Source organism: Rhinolophus ferrumequinum, chromosome 26, assembly GCF_004115265.2.
Source record: "Rhinolophus ferrumequinum isolate MPI-CBG mRhiFer1 chromosome 26, mRhiFer1_v1.p, whole genome shotgun sequence".
Taxonomy (NCBI): domain Eukaryota; kingdom Metazoa; phylum Chordata; class Mammalia; order Chiroptera; family Rhinolophidae; genus Rhinolophus; species Rhinolophus ferrumequinum.
Window position 1 is genome coordinate 1,129,188 of NC_046309.1, and position 13,046 is coordinate 1,142,233.

A 13,046-nucleotide genomic window follows, 5' to 3' on the forward strand; every position below is an offset into this window, starting at 1 on the left:
TTTTTCTTGGATTAAACATTTAAGAGTGAGATTGTAGGGTGGTATGGTCCGTGTGTTTAATTGATAAGATGCTGTCAATTCCAGAGTGCATTGTGGGTGTGGCCCATCCCGGCTCATCCTCACAGCCGTGGTATTGGCCTCTGTGTGTCCTTTTTGGTGCAGTGTTTGTTCTAGTCTTCCTTTGCCGTTTTTTTTTTTTTTTAAATGGGTTGTTTGAATTTATTGCATTTTCTAGACACAAGTCCTTTGTTGGGTAAGTGATTTGCAACTATGTCCCCCTGTCTATAGCATATCATTTTGTTTTCTTAACAGTGGAATTGCAGAGCAACATTTGTAATTTTGATGAAGTCCTATTTATCATTTTTTTTTCATGGATTGTGCTTTTGGAGTTGTATCTAAGAAATCTCTACCTAAGTCCAGGTCACAAAGATTGTTCCTATGATTTCTTCTAAAAGCTTTATACATTAACATTTTACATTGAGATCTCTGATGCATTCTGGGTTAATTTTTATATAAGGCTTGAGGCTTAGATCATGGCTATTTTGTTACATATGGATGTTCCATTATTCCAGCAGCATTTGGTGAAAAGATGATCCTTTTTCCTTTAGTTGTCCTTGCACTTTTGTCTAAGATCAAACGGCCATATCTGTGTGGGTCTGTTTGTGAACTCTGTTCTGTTCCACTGATACACGTTTCTTCCATTCCTTGCCAATACTGTACTGTCTTGATTGCTGTAGCTTTAAATAATTCTTAAAATTGGGGTGGGAGGCCTCCAACCTTGCTATTATTTTTCACAGGTGTTTGGCCATTTCAGATCCATTGCCTTTCCATGTGAATTCTGGAATCACCTTGAATATATAAACAAAAGCCCTGCTGCCATTTTGACTGGAATTGCATTAAATATGTAGGCTGGTGGGGAGTCTTCCAATCCATGTATGTCTCTCCATCTAAGTGGGTATTCCTTCTTTCCTTTTTTCAGGGTTTTATAGTTTTCAGAATATGTTTTGTATTTATACCTAAATGTATCATTTTTGGAGCTATTGTAACTGGTATTGTTCCTATTTTTTTCCTTCTTGTTATTTATTGTTTGTATATAGGAAATATGGTTGTTGTGGGGTTTGTATGCTACAAACTTGTTAAACTCACTTAGTTTTAGAAACTTATTTTATAGATGCTTTGAGATTTCTACAATCACAGGGCAGATTTTCTATATGCTCCCCCACCTGTCCCCCCATATATATTGAAATGGTTAGGATCTCCCGTATGATGTTGAACAGGAGGGGTGGGATTTTTTGATGAAGAGAAGTTCTTAATTTTAACGTAATCCAATTTATCAAACTTTCTATTTATGGTTAGTGCTTGTTGTGATTTGTTCAAGAGTATTTCTCTACCCTGAAATCATGAGATATTCCCCTAAAGCGTCTTTGGTTTGCCTGCAATAGAGTTTTGTTTATGACATAGTGTAGGGATCCAATCTGAGTTTTTTCCAACATAGATATTAATTTTCCCAGGACCTTTAATAACTAGCTACTCTTTCCTCAATGGTATGCAGAACTCCCTCTGTTTTCTATCAACTTTCCATATATGTTTGGGTCTAATTGTGGGATTTCTATTCTTTTCTCCTGGTTGATTGCTTATAGCTCTGTCTGTATAAATCTAGTACAGACTCTAGATTTATAATATTTCTTGCTATCTGGTGGGGCAAGTCTCTCCACTGTCACTTGCCTTATGTGTCATGGCTCTTCGTGGCCCTTTAGGGCTTTGTGTAAATTTAAATTCAGCCGCGTTCCATGAGAAGCCTCGTTAGGACTGGGATTGTGACTCCATGGCGTGCACACCAGCACAGACCTCGCCGTGACGTTGCGTGCATGAACGGTGCATGAACACAGGTACCCCCCCCCTTGTCCTCCTTTGATACCTTTCAGTGAAACCTGAAAAGATGGCTCAACTTATGTCAGACTCAGACCTCATTATCTAGAAAGGCTTTTTTGTTGTTTTGTTTTTGTTTCCTATTTGAATGGTATTACACTTTCTTTTTCTTTTCTGTCACTAGTCAAGAAATAATACTGATTATTGTATGTGGATCGTATGGTAAGCTATTTTGATAAACTGATTATTTCTGATAACTTGTCTGAATATTCTTTTGGCTTTTCTGGACAATTAGGCCATCTGTAAATAATAAAATTCCTTTTCCAGTTATCATGCCTTTAATTTCTTTTTCTTATTGTGCAAGCTGTACCTCTAATGTTGACTAAAAGGGATAGTGACATCATTGTTTTGTTTCTGATAGGAATTCTTCTAATGTTCCACCATTAAAGTGATATCAGATGCAGATTTTGGTAGATGTTCCTTATCTGGCTAAAGATTAACCTTATACTTCTACTTGGTTAAGGGATTAGTGATCTGTTTTTTGAAATTCTGATGAAGCCACTTATAACACCATCTCAATATATTTTTTTATTGGGAAAAACTATTGATTCAATTTTATTAATTGTCATAGAACCATATAGGCTTTGTTTTATTTCTTGAGTCAGTTTGATTTGTTATATTTTTCATAATATTTTATATATTAAGAATTTTTCAATTTGCTGTAATTTTTCAAATTTGTGTGAATAAAGTTGTGTATAATAGTATTTTATAACTCCTGAAGTGTCTGTAGTGATGCCCCTCTTTTCATTCCTGATGTTGCTGATTTGCTCCTTTTCTTTAAATTCTTGCTCAGTGTCAGAAACTTATCAACCTTACTAATCACTTCGAAGAACAAACTTTTGGCCTTTGATCCTCTTTATTGAATCTTTGTTTTTATTATTAATTTCAGCTCTTTGTTGTTTCTCCTATTTTCTTCAGTTCATTTTAGATTTCTTTCTTTCTTTTTGAGATGGATACTTCAGTCACTTATTTTGGCTTTCTTCTTTTCTAACATATACAGTAAGACTACAGATTTTTCGTTAATTATTGCTTTAGCTGAAGTTTACAAATTTAATATGTAATATTTTCTTTATATTTCTCTTACTACTAGCTTTACTTTGAACCTACTGAAAGCTCTGTAAGTGAATACTTTCTGTCTTACATATTATTGGCACGGGGTACAGGGGAAAGTGTAGACCCTGTAGTTTGTACGCATGTGAGCACGTGGGTGGAACTATATGGCACTGATGTGGAGAATTTGAGGTCAGCCAGAAAGCTGGCTTACTGTCCTGATTTGGATTGAATGAAATAGCAAGGTGAGATATTGAACCCAACGTGTCTGCTTAGTGTTTCTAACCTGCTGCAAAATTGCTTATAAGTCAGTTTGTTAAAGCATAAGCATCATAAAGCTCTATGGTCAGTTTAACATGTATTCACTGAATGTGGTGTGTGTGACAGGCACGCTGCTTCTTGGAGTACCAACATGAACAGGACACGTTTCCTGCACTGAGCACTTTAAAGTTTAGGGTGGATTTCATGTCAGCCTCTGTTTCTTCATTCTTGGAGGTGGCTGGCTTAGGGTGGGGGCACTGTGGGGATTATGTTTCACTGTAAATAATGGGGCTTTGATTACAGTCACTTAAATGCACAAGAAATGTGGCAGAATGAGGCTGGTACGGCAGCTCCCCCAAATAATCTGACCCTCAAGATCCTTCTGTTTTTCTGCTTTGCTGGAGTGATTTCCATTCTCAAGGTCACCTCATTTACTAAAATAGCTTCTGAAGCTGTGGTCATCTTGGCAAAACTGACAGAGGAAGCAAAAGAGACCCTTCCAGCTGACGTAGGTCCCTCAGGGCACTTCCCCTCGCACACTATCACCCAGAATTTAGTGCCATGGCCACACCTAGTTTCCAGGAAGGATGGAGGATGTGATCTTTCACTCCTGGCAGCAAAGTGCCCCACAAAAGTCAGTCTCTGTCACCAGCACGAGGGGCTGGGTGTTGGGTGGGCAGTTGGCATCCTGGCCCCAGTGGGGGTAACTAAACTGCTTTTGTACCATAGTGATCAGATCAAGGCTGTGGTCCCACCACTGCAGGTCCGGGTGGGAGGGCAGAGGCGGACAATAAAGAGGCAGCCACGCATCCTGCTGGTTTAAGGTCATTTGTTCCCAAGCAGCTTAGGACAAAAGGCCCCTTCACACCCAGCCCCGTTTACTAGATTGTCCCGTGGGGCTGGGAGCTCGTGGCCAAGAACACGGCCAGTGGTGCAGGGCTCCTTGGTCTGGCCCCTCTTTGGCACATTACCTCCCCCGGGACTCACAGGGACTCAGGGTGATGGCGAGAGGCAAGGCGTGGGTCTCCCAGGTCCTCTGCCCAGAGGCCTTCGCAGAGCCCCCACTGTCCCTTTCGTTCCAGTAATTAAGAAAAAGCATATTCTTGCTGTGTGGACCAGATCATTCAGAGGCCAGCCTCTGCCATTGCTTTAGATCAGGGTTACTGCTTAGTCTTGCTTTTTGCAAGTAATTATGCTCAATAAGACTGGGCTGCTTTCTGTGTGCCTGTTGGCCACGTGTGTATCTTCTGTGAAGAAACGGCTGTCCAAGTCCTTTGCCCATTGTTAAGTTGGGTTGTTGTTTTTTGTTATTGTTGAGTTTTAGGAGTTCTTTATGTATTCTGGATATCAATCCCTTATGAGATATATGCTCTGCAAATATTTTCTCCCATTTCATGGCTTGCCTTTTAATTCTGCTGATATTCCTCCTTATTTTCCCTTCCTTCCTTCCCTCCCTCCCTCCCTTTCTTCTCCTTTCCTTTCCTTTCCTTTCCGATAGTCTCCTTTGATGCACAAAAGTAACATGTGTTACCTTGAATATCTAAATGAATAGGAGGCTTCCTTAGAAATAAAACGCATCTGTGAGGTAGAATTTCCTCATTGGCTTGCTTCATGAGGCATTAAAAATGGAGATCATGCTTATAAATCCCCTAATTTACAAATTAGCAATAACAGTGTACAATGTTGGGAAAATATTATTCCTGGTGTGCAGCGAAAAAAAAACCCACAAAGGAAATTACTTCCATTTCTACCTGAATAAGTATAATGTTGGCACAGATTTTTTTTTTCCTGGTTAATGTTGGCATTTTACCTTGGTGTCTAGTTAAAATGAATAACCCCTTCTGAGACCGAGAAAACATGTCTGCTCTGTGGTATGTCTTCCCTTCTGACTGGTGAGCTAGGTTGGGAATTCACAGCAGACAGGACTTCTGCCAAATCAGGGCACAGTTTGAGTTCGTATCAGAACTTCATCTTTTAATTACAGAAATGTTTAAGAAATAGTCACTCAGGTAGCAAAGATTGGCTTTTCAGCTGCGATTTTATGGAGCTATTAACTCAGAGACACCATTACTTAAATGTAATTTTTATTATTACAATTAAAGACTGATTTGATTTTATGAGATCGTGCATTTTTATTTTATGAAAGTTTTATAGGTAAATTCAATTTAAAAGATTACTCTGTATTTAAAGTAAAATATAAGCAAGTACAGTATTAAAATTATACTGTAGTTCTCTTGCAAATCAGATGTTTAAGCTTTCATGCAGCTGATGACTGTGGTGGGAACAAATGTTTCCTGATATAACTACGTAAGAGCTAAGGAAAGACAGTCTTGGCTTATTCTGTCTTTGAAATTACAAGCCATTGTTTCCTTATTAAATATATCAAGTCTAATTTAGCTTATTGTCAGTTTTCTGTGGAACATCAATGTGGCTTTCCTTTCAGCTGATCCTTGGAGAGAGCAGCTTTGGATCAAAGTGAGCTTTCATTGCTGTTTTATTGTTTGCATGGTGCCAACTGGTAAAAATGGAGACTAGCCACTCAAAATGCCAGCTTCTGGTCCTGACATTTCACAAAGGGAGGAAGTTTAAGGAACTAAGACGCACATAGCTGTCACGTGGCTGTGAAGGCCAGCTTATGAGTTTGGAAGCTTCCATGTGATATTTGCAGGCTTTTGGTTTTGTTTTGATGGCAGAAAAGAATGTAAAAGAGTATTTGCACTAAATAGATTAAGCTGTTAGTAAACATGTCCCCTTTAAATTAACTGATGTGGGGACAAAGAAAGTGCTTTGTCGTTGTCAGCTGGGTTTGTCTTCAGTCACAGGGACAAACAAGTGGAGCAGGGACCCTCTTTAAACCCTCCTGGGAGGGAAGTCAGAGGTTAATCGGAAAGGCTCTGTGAAATGAAAAAAGTGGAATTGGATTCTTCCTCCCATTCATTTGGGCTAAAAGCTTGCTCTTCTTTCTCTTGTTGGCCTTTCTTGGGAGGGAAACCTGGCTTTTCCAGAATTAAATTAGCATAGGAACAAATATTACTCAGGAATGTGAGCTCCTTTCAAGGTCTTACCACTTGTGACGGATAAGTCCTGCTTGGGAAGTGGCTGAGGGCACGTCCCTGAGGCTGCCCCAGCGCCTGGCTGCGATAATTAATCTCACTATCAGGCCTGAAACAGAGGCAGCTTGTTCCTGTTTATGGTCTGGGCTGCTGGGTGGCCTGGGCCCCTGAGCCATGCTGTGCTGGAGTCAGGGCCTCGCTCCCCGAGAGCGCATTGCTTGGACTAAGGGCCTTCAGTCGTTCAGAAAAGAAAGGGAAAGGGAGGGAGGGAGAGAGGAAACAAGGGAGGGAGGAAGGAAGGAAGGGAAGGAAGGAAGGAGTGAGGAAGGGAGGGAGGGAGGGAGGGAAGAAGGAACGAAGGGAGGGAGGAAGGAAGGAAGGGAGGAAGGAAGGAAAGGCTCTGGGTTCAAGGGGACTTTGTTGGGAACGTCTTGGTCCTGGGAAGGGAATGAAAAGCCCAAAGAAATTCTAAAGCAGGGGAACCGGCTCAGAGACCCGAGAGGAAATGAAATGAGCTCTCGGCAGAACTTGGGCAAGCCATCTCTTCACTGTTTCAATTGTCAAAATTCGACTGTTTGAGTTGGAAATGGTGTGTCTCTGAGAGATGCAAGAGAGCAGCCATGGCATTTCAGACGAGGACACCGAGTTGCTCCTCCGTTCGGCAGTGTGTTTGTTTTTAAGGAATAATTACTTCTGGTAACTAAGTGAAGTTCATGTTGTATTGGCTGTCCAAAATTGGGGGTTCACCAAGAAAAGTGAAAAGCTATGGCGAGGAGGTCCTGGGGCCCCGTTTTCAAGCATGGTGTGAACGTCTCTTGTAGGGGTTCTTAGAAGACACCTTTACAGGTGAGATGAAGAGAGCCGTTCTGCTCGGGGCTCAGGTGGGTCTTTGAAACAGACGGAGTGACAGGTACGATAGGGTGGCCTCCTCTTTGAACTGCCAGGGTCCCGCGGGCACCTTTGCTGTGCTGGGTCTTGCTGAGCCCTCAGGCAGCGTGTCCCGTGGCATGGCGTGGTCTGTGGCCGCAGGCGCGCCCACTGGCTTTGAGGCCTGACGTGCTCATTTCACACATGTCCGCAGGAATCCAGAACTGCGTATGGGGTCCTGACAAACAGGGACAATGTCTTTTTGTGCTTTTGTGGCTTCCCAGGGAGTTGTAATCTCAGATTCCTCTGTCCTCACATGGGCCCTCCGGGCCTGAAACCCCAGGGTGGTTGTGAGAACCGAACGGATAACAATATGCCAACCACGTAGCATGAAGCCTCGGATGTGACGGGCTTCACGACCATGAGTCCCTTCCTTTTCTCAGCATTGGAGCCATTTCGGAGGCTCCCCCAGCCCTGTCTTTCAGCTTGTTCTCGTCTAACTGCTGGCTTTCCGGTGGCACACGGCTTGGGCTGCTTGTGACTTTACAGCGTCCTCACTTAGCCCTGTGAGCAAGATGAGGGACTTTGTGAGCGGGGAGAGCCAGCCTTCAGAGTTTGCTGGTGCCTGCGCGTGAGGGGACAGGTGACGGGAGGGAGATGCAGGCGCACGAGCCAGGATCTCTGGCCGATGGTTTCGGTCGGTCGTACCCATGTGTTCATCTACTCGGCTGCTACAACAAGCAGCACAGGCGAGGCGGCTTAGGCAACAGGAAGTGGTTTCGCACATTCTGGGGACGGTGAGTCCAAGATCAAGGTACCAGCAGGATGGGCTTCTCCTGAGGCTTCCCTGCTGGCGTGTAGACGCCACGCCGCCTTCTCCCCATGTCCTCGCACAGCCTTTCCTCTGGGGGCCTCCCTGCTGTCTCTCCCTCTTTCCATGAGGACACCAGTCATATTGAATCAGGGCCCCACCCTTATGACGTCCCTTAACCTTAACCACTTCTTTGGAGACATTTGTGGTTAGGACTTCAACACACAAGTTTTGGGGGGACACACTTCAGCCCACCTTGACTATGTGATCTGTAGATTTGAGCCATGTAGCTTGGTTATATCAATTTTACATAAGAGCAGGGGACCTTCTTGCCTGATATAATGGCCTTTTCATTCCTAAAACCTTGGGTGCTGGAAATAGACACTAAGTCAATCACGACACCAGCTAACCCAGATTTTCAGTATGTGCAGTCTACGCAGACAACTGAGTCATTCTCTCAGCATTTTCATTTTTGTATGGATACAGCACACCCAAAGGGAAAGTGAGTGAGTCCCCTGTCTCTGGCTCTGCCCCAGACCGAGTGTAACCATGGCCAAGTCCTACTTAATTCCTGTTTTGACCTATAGTTTCCTGTAACCTGATTATTAATTATATCTACTCTTCCTACCTCATACGTTTGCATGAAGATTGAATAAGTAAAACCCTCAGCCATTACTGGACTCAAAATAATTTAGTTTGCCTTTTGGTTTCATAGCTATTCATCGAGAGCTTATTATCTTCCAGTAGGTGTTGGGGATATGAAATGTAAAAAGACAGCCTTGTTTTCAAGCTAAAGCAAAGACGGGGAAGATGACGTCATACGGAGATTGTAGACGTGGGCGCAGTATTCTGTCCACACGTGCAGCGAGGGCGTTTAGCTCAGCCTGGGCTGAGGTGGGCAGTCAGAGAGAATTCTGCTTCTTCTAATGCACGTTAATCTAACCGAAGTGAACTGAAAGCATAATTCCTGAATATTCCCTTAAAAAATAGAGTCATCAGTGCTACTGAGGAAATCACTTAGCAAATAGAAAATAGTTCAGAAATTGGATTTAATGTGTTCAGACATTGACTAGTGTACATAGAGAATCCAAAAGAATCTACCGGGAAGCTATTAGAATTAATAGGCGGAGTTTCTAAGGATGCAGGACATAAGGTTAATAATAATCTTATTTCTGTACACTGTTATTAGATAATTGGAAATAAAATTTTAAGTTACCTGTCACATCACAAACATGAAATAACTAACAATAAGTCTCGTGAAATATGTGCAATATTTCTATACTGAAAATTATAAAACATTGCTGAAATAAAGAAGACCCTTATCTATGGAGGGACTTGCTATATCATGCATGAGTCGGAAGACACAGTTTTGTAAAAATATCATTTCCGAATACATTTGTAGATTTCGTGCAGTTCTAATAAAACGCCTGCAGTGTTTTATGGAAATTGGTAGGCTAAGTCTGAATCTATGAAAATGAAAAGGGCTAAGAATAGCAAAGGCAATTTTGAAGAAGAAAGATAGTTGGAGAATGGCCTATCTGTAAACATCCAAAGTCGTCATAGATTAAAATGGTTCAAGAAACATAGGAAGGCTGCGTGTGGAAAGGCCTGTGAAGCATCTGTGTGCTGCCCACGCAGGCGGCCTTTGTCTGGGGTCACGGCCGGGCTTAGTCGGCTCCCTGCCTCAGGCGCAGGCTGCATTCTGAAGCCGATGGCCTGTGTGGTCTCCAGTCCCTGGCGTCGGTGTCAGCAAGTGTCGTGTCGGCAGCCTGGCTTCCTTCTTCCTCTGGCTTCTCTTTTGACTCTTGGCCTGAGCAGTTTTCTGTTTGTCAGGAGCGTCTAGGCTCACAGGCTGTGCTGCAGTCTCTTCCTGCACATCAGGGGGACTAACCCCCGAGGGGCTCCCAGGCCCCCAGGAGCTACCTGGCACTGACTGAGGCCCCTGCGGTAGCCGTGGCTTCGAGCGAGAACTTAGGCGAACACACAGGTCTAGTAGCCTCCAGTGTGCTTGGCTATTCACACAGAAATGCAGTGGGAGGAACGGCCTGCTTACATCAACGTCACACCACAGTGCAGGCGAGCAATGTGGCCTTCAACGTAGCAATGACACTTTAGTAAAGTATTGTCATAACGAACCAGTCCCAGAGACGATCAGAATCCGTGCAGGGCGGCTGGTCCGGCAGAGGTTCGGTCTGCGTCCGATGGAGCGAGCAGGTTTTTGGAGCAGAGCAGCGTGGTCACCTCTCAGTCGGGACCAGCTCTCTGAGCCGTCAGAGTCCTGGGTTGTAAAGACTTCAGCAGCGCCACATGATCAGTCACCTTATCAGTCCCCACAGACCTGTTTCCTGTCAGTCCATGCAGCTGCCACACCGTCCGTCTGGTGGTTGTTTACTTGTTTATCTTCATGGGGAATTTCCACAGCACTCAGTGTCCAAGATGGAGTCACTCTTGCTCATACAAAGCAGAGTCACTCCTGCTCATATGAAAACACCCTTTTCAGGGATGCTGTACACACTGTCTTTCTGTGAGCTCAGCTATGTAGTTTTTAATGTTCTGTTTTGATCTAGTTTTCTGTGTGATACAGTGGGAGAAGCCCTGTTTTTGCGTCAGTCCTGGCCCCCAAATCCCTGGAAGCAGGCCCCAGTCTTCAGTCTCATCCTTGCTATGTTCAAGCACAGCTTTTCTTTTTTAAAGTAAATAACACCCCTCCAGCTGGCCTGGCGTGAGTGAGTCTGCATTAAAGAAAAATTAGTTCATACAATTCACTTAACCTCGACTTTTCCCAGTGAAAAGTTGAACTATAGCAAAATCGTTGGCATTAGCGTGTCCCCTGCTCGGTCCTGTGTGGCTGCCACTGGGAAACACGCTGCCTGTGACTCGGGTGTGATATGTACAGGTTTGTCCATTGTAACATCACATGTGTGTTTTGTCTAATAGTCTGATAATTCCATGGGGCCCTTTCCTGTCTGTGGGTATTTCATGCAACCTCTCTGCTTTCTTTCGTACATTGACTGAACTGAAAATCACTCAAAGACCACCTATTTTTGCAGCAAAACTAAATTCTGAAGACATCTCAGGAATCCTTTGGGAAGGAAAGGATAAGTATATAAAAGTATATCAGTGAGTGTATTAACAATCTCGAGGAAAGTATTATGGGGCACTGACAGTTACTGAAATTCTCTTCCTCTGCTGTTTTGTTGAATTTCATGAAAAGCTTAAATTATAAAAACGTAGGCACCTATCTTGCACTTTGGCTGGCTGCCTGGAATTGTTTTAAATTGGAGCTTATAAATATTCCATCAAGTCCTATGTAATGGAACTGCTTTTTCCTGGCAGTTCGCCTGTGTGGATGGCGTCTTAAACATTCATGCTGTTTTTTGCAAAACTTGACAAAAACATTTCAGGCATTAATAGTTTTGTTAATAAATTACTCAGCACCAAAACTATATATTATTTGAGAAAATCCTGGAAACCAATCACTGTGCTGTTTTACTGTGGACACTCGGTGAGACGTGGACTGCCCACAGCACGCCCAGTGAGCCCCGCGCCTCGGTGGGAGCGTTTCAGGCATCAATGTGTGCGTGTCCGCGCACGTGGCTGTGGGCCTTCCCAGCGAGAGCAGGCAGCTAGCACACAGGTGCCGGCTTCACTGGAGAACTCATTTCCCCGTGGCAGTCCTGATGGGCACTGGCGTGAGGTAGTCCTCATGTCCCGTCACGACTGGCCAACGGCACCAAGGCTGCGTGCGTTACTGCAGTCTCAGTCAGCTCGGGTCTTCATGGAGAAGTTAAACCGTTCTTTAAAACAGGTGAAAATAATCCTTACTTTGCAGTATGTTCCATATTGTAACACGTTGGAAAATAGCAAACCATTAAGACAGTGATTTGATTTGTGCTTGCAGATAATTTCTTTTGGGAAAACTTTAAGATAAAGAGTACCCTGCCATTCGGGGGCATATATTTCAGCTTCTGATAACTCTAGCATTAATTTAAAAAGCTGTAGCTCCAAAATGACCATGTTTTCAAAACAATTCAGGCTGTGGTTCCTATTCATATCCAATTCTGTAAAAGATCCTGCTACCCAAGCGTGCGTGTGTGTGAGTGTGTGAGTGTGTGTGTGTGAGAGAGTGTGTGAGTGTGTGTGTGTGTGTGTGTGCACGCACGCGCATGTGCCATCTGCTGGCCCCACTCAGGACATGTGTACGTATCCTAGCGCCATGTTCTTGTTTGTCAGGTAAGTGTCCTTACTGTTTATCGTAAGTCTCAGGCTCTTCTTTATAGTTTGCTACTCATCTCCTTTCAAACTTCTGGATTGATTTGATTGAATTGCCAAGGATTGTAAGGGAAAATCTTAAAGCTGTTGCTGTTCAGTTGTTGAGGGCACCGTGCAACCAAACAAATGCAAAAGTAATTAGATGCAGAGCCTGAGAAAATTGCAAGTGTAATGAGTAATTCCTGGTTTCAGGTGTCCATCAGAATTCATTATTTTTTGTTGCTTTGTTTTATAATGAGACATTAATATATATACTTATGCATTATATACTTCCGACATACTATCACTATTATTTGTTTTGTGTATTGAGGTTCCATGTAATTTTTTTAAGAAAGGGCATCTGCTACTAAAGGTACTTGAAAACTCTGATAGGATGGTGACAGCATGGCTGTGAACTCAGAGATCTGAGTTTGCGTTTCATCGCGGAAACATAACGAGACTTTGACATGGGCCCCAGTTACCTGACCTCCCTGAGGCTCTGTTTCTTTATGGATTAAACATGGACAATACCTACTTCATAGACCTGTAATGAGGATTAGATGAAGCAATGTATACAGCATTGAGTATAGTGTGTAGTCTAGTGACAAATGGCATTTATTACTGTTGGTTTATTGTGATGTGATGTGGGTCTTGGCTTTAAAACAGTAAAACCAAGAGTGAGGAATTCAGGACTAATAAGTGGAGAGGTTTGAAAGTTGCCTTGTTGTCAAGAAACATGGTGTTAAGTAAAACTGAAGTTTAGGAGTGAAGAGTGGTAACAAATATGGTGTGGAATGGGGTTATTTTTATGTATGTTGTGTTTA